The sequence below is a fragment of the Gorilla gorilla genome, chromosome 7 (assembly GCF_029281585.2).
Source record: "Gorilla gorilla gorilla isolate KB3781 chromosome 7, NHGRI_mGorGor1-v2.1_pri, whole genome shotgun sequence".
NCBI classification, from domain to species: domain Eukaryota; kingdom Metazoa; phylum Chordata; class Mammalia; order Primates; family Hominidae; genus Gorilla; species Gorilla gorilla.
Genome location: NC_073231.2, coordinates 67,804,915 through 67,812,693, shown reverse-complemented (window position 1 = coordinate 67,812,693; position 7,779 = coordinate 67,804,915). Strand labels below are relative to the sequence as shown.

At 41.0% G+C, this 7,779-nt stretch overlaps 1 pseudogene; it reads right to left on the bottom strand.

Annotated features, from left to right (window-relative positions):
* Nucleotides 1-578: 578 nt before the first annotated feature.
* LOC101137383 (E3 ubiquitin-protein ligase RING2-like) lies at nucleotides 579-1,664 on the bottom strand (annotated as a pseudogene).
* Nucleotides 1,665-7,779: the final 6,115 nt, after the last annotated feature.

Below are 7,779 nucleotides of genomic sequence, written 5' to 3'. Positions count from 1 at the left end.
GCCTTTCCAACTCTTTGCCTTTCTCCCCCACCTCATTTTTTCGGCCCTCTCTCTTCTTTCCCTTTCCCACCTGATGGCCTTATCTGGCATCCCTAATATTTAGCCTGTTGCTCCTATAGCCAAGAGCTGAAAGGCTTCATGATTTGTTCTTTACCAAATGTATTATCTACAGTAAGGAGAGTGGAGAAACCTAGAAAGCAGGATTTTGGTTAGAATTCTATAAAACCCTCAGATATCCCATCTAGAGTTGACTTTTTAAGATGTGTGGGATGTGTCATTCCTCCGGCCTACATATTGATGTCAGCAAATTGAGAAATGGTCTCCCAGCCCCCATGATCCTGGCAACTGCATGTGTCCCCTGATGGCCAGCTGCCATAGGCAAGAGTAAAGGGCCAGAGTGCTGCGTGATCTTGGCAGCTCCTTTCTCCTGCCACCCTTTCTCCTGCCACCCTTTCTCCTAATACCCATGATGTCAGCACTTCAATCTGCCTAGGAGAAAATCGTACATTGTAGTACAAGACCCCTTGTTTGTCTTTCTGCCAGTTGCCCAAAGAATCCCCAGACTCCTAGATCACCACTCAAGACTTGAACTCTTGGCCATATAGTCTGGTGATGCCAGCAGCCATGGTGTCTGATACTTGAGTTTTGCTCTGGCCGTGGTTCATCTGGTTTTATGCACCTTGGCTTCAAAGTTCTTCTAAAGCTAACCTCACAGTCAGATAGCTGGATAAGTGATCAACAGCAGTGTTACCTGAAGTCTTTATGTATCTTATCTGTGCACTATCATCCTTTTCCATAAATGTAGGTTGAGGCCTGAATACTAATTCAATCTCACTAGCACCATCCATTTCTGAATCAATGGCAAAAGTTGCATTGTCAATATCAAGCTCAAGCCTAGAATCAGCAGATGTTTTGCTCCATTTGTGACTATGGCCTGTTTCCTTGTTGTTCTGTGTGGATGCATCACTACAGTGCAAACCGTCAGCATTCTTCTCTTCTGCTCTGCTACCATTTTCAGTCTATTGTTTCTTGCGTCACTATAATCTGCTCCTGACTGGTGCCTTCAGTCCTTCTTCAGAGCTGAGACTGAGTGCTCACTGATTACTGTGTTTGTGGATGCTGGCTAATACTCTCTCTCCAAGAGCTTCAAACTCATCACGACGTGGGTAAATTTTGCTGATGAGTGCATCAAACATTTTAGACTAAAGTATAAGGCTTACAAGGCCCTTCCCAATTCTTTGCCTACCACCCCACCTCATTTTTGTTAGCCCTAGCTCTTTTTTTCCTTTCCCACCCTGTGGCATTTTCTGGCATCCCTAACATTGAGCCCATTGCTGACACCACCAAGAGCTGAAGGATCCCTTTAGTGATCTTTTGGAAACTAGATTTTTTTTGGACAGGTAGGTTGTTTTTTGCTGTCATTTCTAAGGACTGTGATGATACAGTCTGCACAAAAATGATGTAAACACCCCTTTATGGTCATGGTGTCTTTCAACACATCCAAACAAATTAGACCTTATTTCACTCTGTAGACTTTGAGGTGAAGCCACAATTTCTAAGCCATCTGTTACTGCCTCTTCAGGTGTTTGTTATCATTAATATAAACTGAACACTCATGTTTTGGTTAATGGTTGAGATCCATTTGTTTGCACAGCCTGAGACATTACAGCTCCTGCCCCCAGCCCAATTTTCTTTTTGACCTAGACTGGTTTACACTATTCAAATATTTTCCCCTTAATTTATGATTTTCTTTTTGGAAGGGACTCCATTTTCAGTACTTTTTCTTTTCTCTTAAAAATATGTCTAAGTTTGGCCAGGTGCAGTGGCTCATGCCTGTAATCCTAGTACTTTGGGAGGCCGAGGCAGGCAGATCACTTGAGGTTAGGAGTTTGAGACTAGCCTGAACAACATGGTGAAACCCCATATCTATTGAAAATACAAAAATTAGTCTGTCCTGGTGACATGCACATGTAATTCCAGCTACTTGGGAGGTTGAGGCATGAGAATCTCTTGAACCTGAGAGGTGGAGGTTGCAGTGAGTCAAGATAGTGCCACTGCACTCCAGCCTGGGCAACAGAGGGAGACTCCATTTCAGAAAAAAATTAATTAATTAATTAAAACAAAAAATATATGTATATAAGTTCTTTTCCACAAAGTTTGGTTCCATTTGAAGTACACTTCTGGCCCAGAAATTTTTCATAGTTCTGTATTCTTAAGTAAAGATTTAATTGGCCGTCCTTTCCCCTTTCCCCCTCAAAAGGTATTTAGGCCTACAGAATGTTATATAATATGTATTCTGACTTTTTTCCCTAGAGTCTTGTATATTTTCTTTTCTATATAAACTGCAGTATCTTCATGAAGACTAAGGGTCAAATTTACTATGCTTAAAGACAATTTTCATAGGATTATTCTTTCCATAGTATTTTCTTCTATAATTTTCTTATTTTAGAAACAAGTGTTTATTGAGTTAGTGTCCATTGTAATGCAATGTTATTATTTTTTATTCCATTCTTTTCCCCTGTAATTTTGGAATTTCTGGTCCTGGAAAGAGAATCAAACAAAATCTTAATGTTAATCTATGAAAAATTGGTTCATTGACGCATTTTGCTGAAGAAAGAAAAATTAAATTGGTTGTGAAATGTAGTCTTCAAGCGTATATTTGAGAGTGCTTTTGGCCAGGCAGGGTGGCTCATGCCTGTAATCTCAGCACTTTGGAAGGCCAAGGTGGGTGGATCACCAGAGCTCAGTAGTTTGAGACCAGCCTGGCCAACATGGTGAAACCCCATCTTTACTAAAAATACAAAAAAAAAAAAAAAAAAAATCCGGGAGTGGTGGCGGGTGCCTATAGTCCCAGCTACTCGGGACCCAGCTGAGGCAGGAGAATCAGTTGAACCCAGGAGGTGGAGGTTGCAGTGAGCCGGGGATGGTGCTACTGATCTCCAGCCTGGCAACAGAGGGAGACTCCATCTCAAAAAAAAAAACAATAATAATAATAATAATGATAATAATATGGTACATAGAATGAACAACAGAAAAAAATCCAGTTTGCTTCCATTAGAAAAGTGTGTTTAGCATTTTGAGTTGCCACATCAGCTTATAAATTTGGTGCGCTCTGCTAATTACACCTTGTGGAAGCAGATGAATGAAACTTGAGCCCTGCTTTGATATGTAATGAAAGATTATTCTGTAGAAGAATGTCAGCTAGTAGGGTAAAGTCATTCTACTTTTAATTTGTATACTGAGGGACAATGTTGGGTGTTTGGGATCCAGAAGGCTTTATGCTGACAGGTTAGAAACAAGATTGGCTTGTGTGTTATTTTTCGTCTCTCTCCTGACTCTAGGTATGTTTCCAAGTTTATATTATCGCACTATTTACAAACATATGTTTTCATTGAGAAATTAATCCCAAAGGATTTTTGATAGATAGACCTCCAGTACCATTATAACTAAAGTCTGTCTAGGTATTGTACATATTTATCCATCAGTTTCAACAGATTGGGGCTGGCTTGGTGTTCTAAATGTATTTAAAATCGTTTCTACAGGGTTTATTTTTTGTTTTGTTTTGTTTTTAATCTGTGCTGTGAAATTTGAAAATCACTAAAAATGAAGGGAACTTTTTTTTTTTTTTTTTTTTTTGAGACAAAGTCTCATTCTGTTGCCCAGGCTGGAGTGCAGTGGTGCAATCTTGGCTTACTGCAACTTCTGCCTCCTGGGTTCAAATGATTCTCATGCCTCACTCTGCTGAGTAGCTAGGATTACAGGCACGTGCCACCATGCCCAGCTAATTTTTGTATAAAAATCAAGGGAAATATTCAATTCCTTTTCTGATGTAATGTAAGTTGTATAGATTACTAATGCATGTCCCTGGTTTTGTGATAAAACTTCTTAGGTTTTATTGATGACGTTTTAGATTCATAGTTGTGTTAAATCAGTTAAATAGATTCCCATTGTGAATATTAATTGAAATTTTGTCTTTAGGCAGAGAGTTATTTATGAATACAAGCTCTGTGCCTAGAGAATGTATGTGTTTTTATCTGTTAGTATGGAAGGATATAAACTACATCATTAGTGAAAAACAAAAAAAAGACTTGAACTCTTTTCCCTGTCTCCTATCCCTCCTGAACTACTGAAAATCCTCTCTTGCAGCCTCTGGAGCTCATGGTGCATCACTAGTAAATTCCTTAGGGACCTCCTCTGATCCTCTTCCTTCTTGCTCTGACCAAAATCATGATCTTATCTGAGAATACTTCCTCCCTTGTAGCTCTATCAGTTGGCATCTATTTTCATTTCATTAAGCTCTGTAACGCTAGGCCTGGGGGTAGAGTACCTGCTCACCTTGCTCACTGCCACATCCAGACTAGTGTCTCTTCCTCCTTCTGAAAATGCCCTGGCTTTGCAGCTCATGCCATTAGTCTATATTACTCACTAGCCCTCCTTAGCAGAGTCGTCTCCAGGCCCTGTCCTGCTCTCCACATTAATGGAAGATGTTGGCACCTGCCCTGCCACTCTGTCCAACACTCCTGTTATAATTCTAGATCTTTAGTATCCACACAGATAATCCTTCCAATATTTGGCTTCTTTTTTCCTTGTCTGCCTCTTCTACATTGACCTTGTGCCAAGACCAGCTCAGTCATGGAGACCCTAACCCAGCAGCAGTAGTGAAATTAAAGACACACACACAGAAATATAGAGTGTGAGGTGGGAAATCAGGGGTCTCACAGCCTTCAGAGCTGAGGACCTTGAACAGGGATTTACCCACATATTTACTGACAGCAAGCCAGTCATAAGATTTCCTAAAAGTATTCCTTATGGGAAATAAAGGGATGGGCCGAAATAAAAGGATGGGCTCTGGCTAGTTATCTGCAGTATGAACATGTCCTTAAAGCACAGATCACTCATGCTATTGTTTGTGGTTTAAGAATGCCTTAAGCGGTTTTCTGCCCTGGGTAGGCCGGGTGTTCCTTGCCCTCATTCCAGTAAACCGACAACCTTCCAGCATGGGCGTCAAGGCCATCACAAGCACGTCACACTGCTGCAGAGATTTTGTTTATGGCCAGTTTTGGGACCAGTTTATGGCCAGATTTTGAAGCCTGTTCCCAACATGTTCCCCTTCTTTGTTTTGCAAAGCGATAAAAGCAAAGGCAGCTTTGTCACTATGAGCTACTTCTTGCAGGAGTCAGGATCTGCATCTGCAGAGGCAATGGTGATCGCTGCTATCATAGCTACCATTAAATTACTCATTGTGACTGGTTGTCCTGCTTTCCTCAGGTTTTCTTCCGCCATCTGTGACAGCTTCTTGATCTGTCCCCAGGTGGATGGCTGTGTTCAACGGGTGTTGCTTGTGACAGTTGGGGTCCTCCTCAGAGTCAGTCTCCACATGGCTACAACTGGGGGGAGCTCGGGATCCTCCTGGAATCTCTTCCTCAGCATCTGTTTCATGGTAAGGTTTCAGGTGTATCGATGGTATCCAAATTGGCTGTTGATTTTGGCCTGGAGAAACACAAGCATAACCTCTACCCCAAATTATTATTTTACCTATTTCCCAACTTTTTGTTATTGGATCTCTCCACCAAACCAGTTGTTCTGCTTCTGTCTTTGCAGCTGGTTTCTGTAGATGCTGTTAGCATCTGGCCTTTAGGCAGGCAGGCTCAAAAAATTTAAAGTTAATAATGCTAGATTCCATTGCATATGCAGTGTTCCATAGTCCCTGTTTTCCCCCCTCTGCTTTTGCAACTTCTGTTTCACGGAGAGATTCATTCTTTCCACTATGGCTTGTCCTTGAGAATTATATGGGATACCAGTAATGTGTTTAATATTCCATATAGAGAAAAATGTAGCTAGAGCTTGGCTAGTATGGCCTGGGGCATTATCTGTTTTAATAGCAGCTGGAATGCCCATCACCACAAAACACTGCAAAAGGTGACGTTTAACACAGGCAGAAGACTCTCCTGATTGGCATGTAGCCCAGACAAAGTGAGAAAAGGTGTCCACGCAAACATGTACGTAAGCTAGACCCCCAAACGAGGGAGCATGTGTGACATCCATTTGCCAAAGAGAATTAGGTTCCAATCCTCGAGGATTAACTCCTGTAAAAGATGAGGAAGGTACCATTTGGCAAGTTGGGCATCACTGGATAATAGCTTTAGCTTCTTTCCAGGTAATGCTGTATCTGTGTTTGAGACCACAGGCATTAACATGGGTTAAATTGTGAAAGTGTCTAGCATTAGATATCACATTAGCAACTAGGTGATCAGCCACTTAATTCCCTTCAGTCAAATGTCCTGGAGGAGGTGTATGAGCCCTAATGTGAGTGATGTAGAAAGGGTGCATTCTACTCCTAACTGCTGTTTGCAATTGGGTAAATAAAGTCATCAGTTGTTCATCTGTATGAAATAGTAACTGAGCATTTTCAATTAACTGTGTGGAATGAATCACGCATGAAGAATCAGAAATCACATTAACAGGCATATTAAAAGCAGTCAATACCTCAATTACAGCTACAAGCTCCATTTTTTGAGCTGAAGTATAGGGTGTCTGGAAAACTTTACTTTTTAATCCAGAATAAGAAGTTTTGCCATTACTAGACCCATCTGTAAAAACATTTTCAGCACCTTCAATTGGTTTAAATTTAGTTATTCTAGGGAGGATCCAATTAGTTAATTTCAAAAATTGAAACAGTTTCATTTTAGGAAAATGATTATCAAGAATTGTTCAGTAACCAAGTCCTCTAAAGCCTCCATTTTTCTCTTTGCTCAGCGGCCATTGTTCTATCCAAATTGGCTTATATGTTAACCATTTTAAAGGTATAGGTTCTGGAGGCTCAACAATGGCCACCATCAAAAATGATATCCTAAACCTTGGTGGGAACTTTGTCTTTCTGCTTGAAGCGGTTCCTTTAAACCCTGCAAATTTTTTCCCAGTCCCATACCAGGGACATACCGCATTTCATGCATCATATGTTGACTTTGAGGGCTGTATAATTGTTCAGCAATTAGAACTTGTGCTCCCCATTGTTGTAATAAATCTCTCCCTCATAAATTTATAGGTACAGAAGTTATAATTGGTTGAATAGTCCCAGGTTGTCCATCGGGGCCTTCACAATGCAAAATATAACTACTTTGATATATTTCAGGGCCTTTACCAACTCCAACTATGTTAAATTGAGTGGGTTAAATTGGCCACACAGATGGCCAGTGCTGTAGAGAAATGAATGAAATGTCTGCTCCTGTGTCTACCAAACCTTTAACTTTCTTTCCCTGAATAGTTATTTCACAGGTAGGATGTTTATCAGTAATTTGATTTACCCAATAAGCTGCTTTGCCTTGTTTATTTGTGCTTCCAAATCCTCCTGCTCATTTAATTTCACTTTTCCCCATTTCCACATACAGCACAATCAGGAGCTGTGCTATGCGCTGTCCTGGCTCTGCTTTCCAGGGAACAGAAGTAGATATAAAAATTTGAATTTCCCCATTGTAATCTGAATCAATAATTCCTGTTTGTACTTAAATTTAAACTAGACCTTCCTAGAAGTAATCCTATCGTCCCTGCCGGCAAGGATCCACAGACTCCTGTTGGAACTTTTTGCGGGGTATTCCCAGGCAGAAGGCTCACAGCTTTTGCGCAGCATAAATCTACTGTGGCACTGCCAGCTGTGGCGGGAGACAGACATTGTACAGGGGTAAGAAAATGGCTTGAGCCAGAAATGCCCTGGTTTGGAATGGGGCCCGGGATGGGCCCCTCATGGCATTTCCTGAATTTAAAAGGAAAAGTCTCAAATGT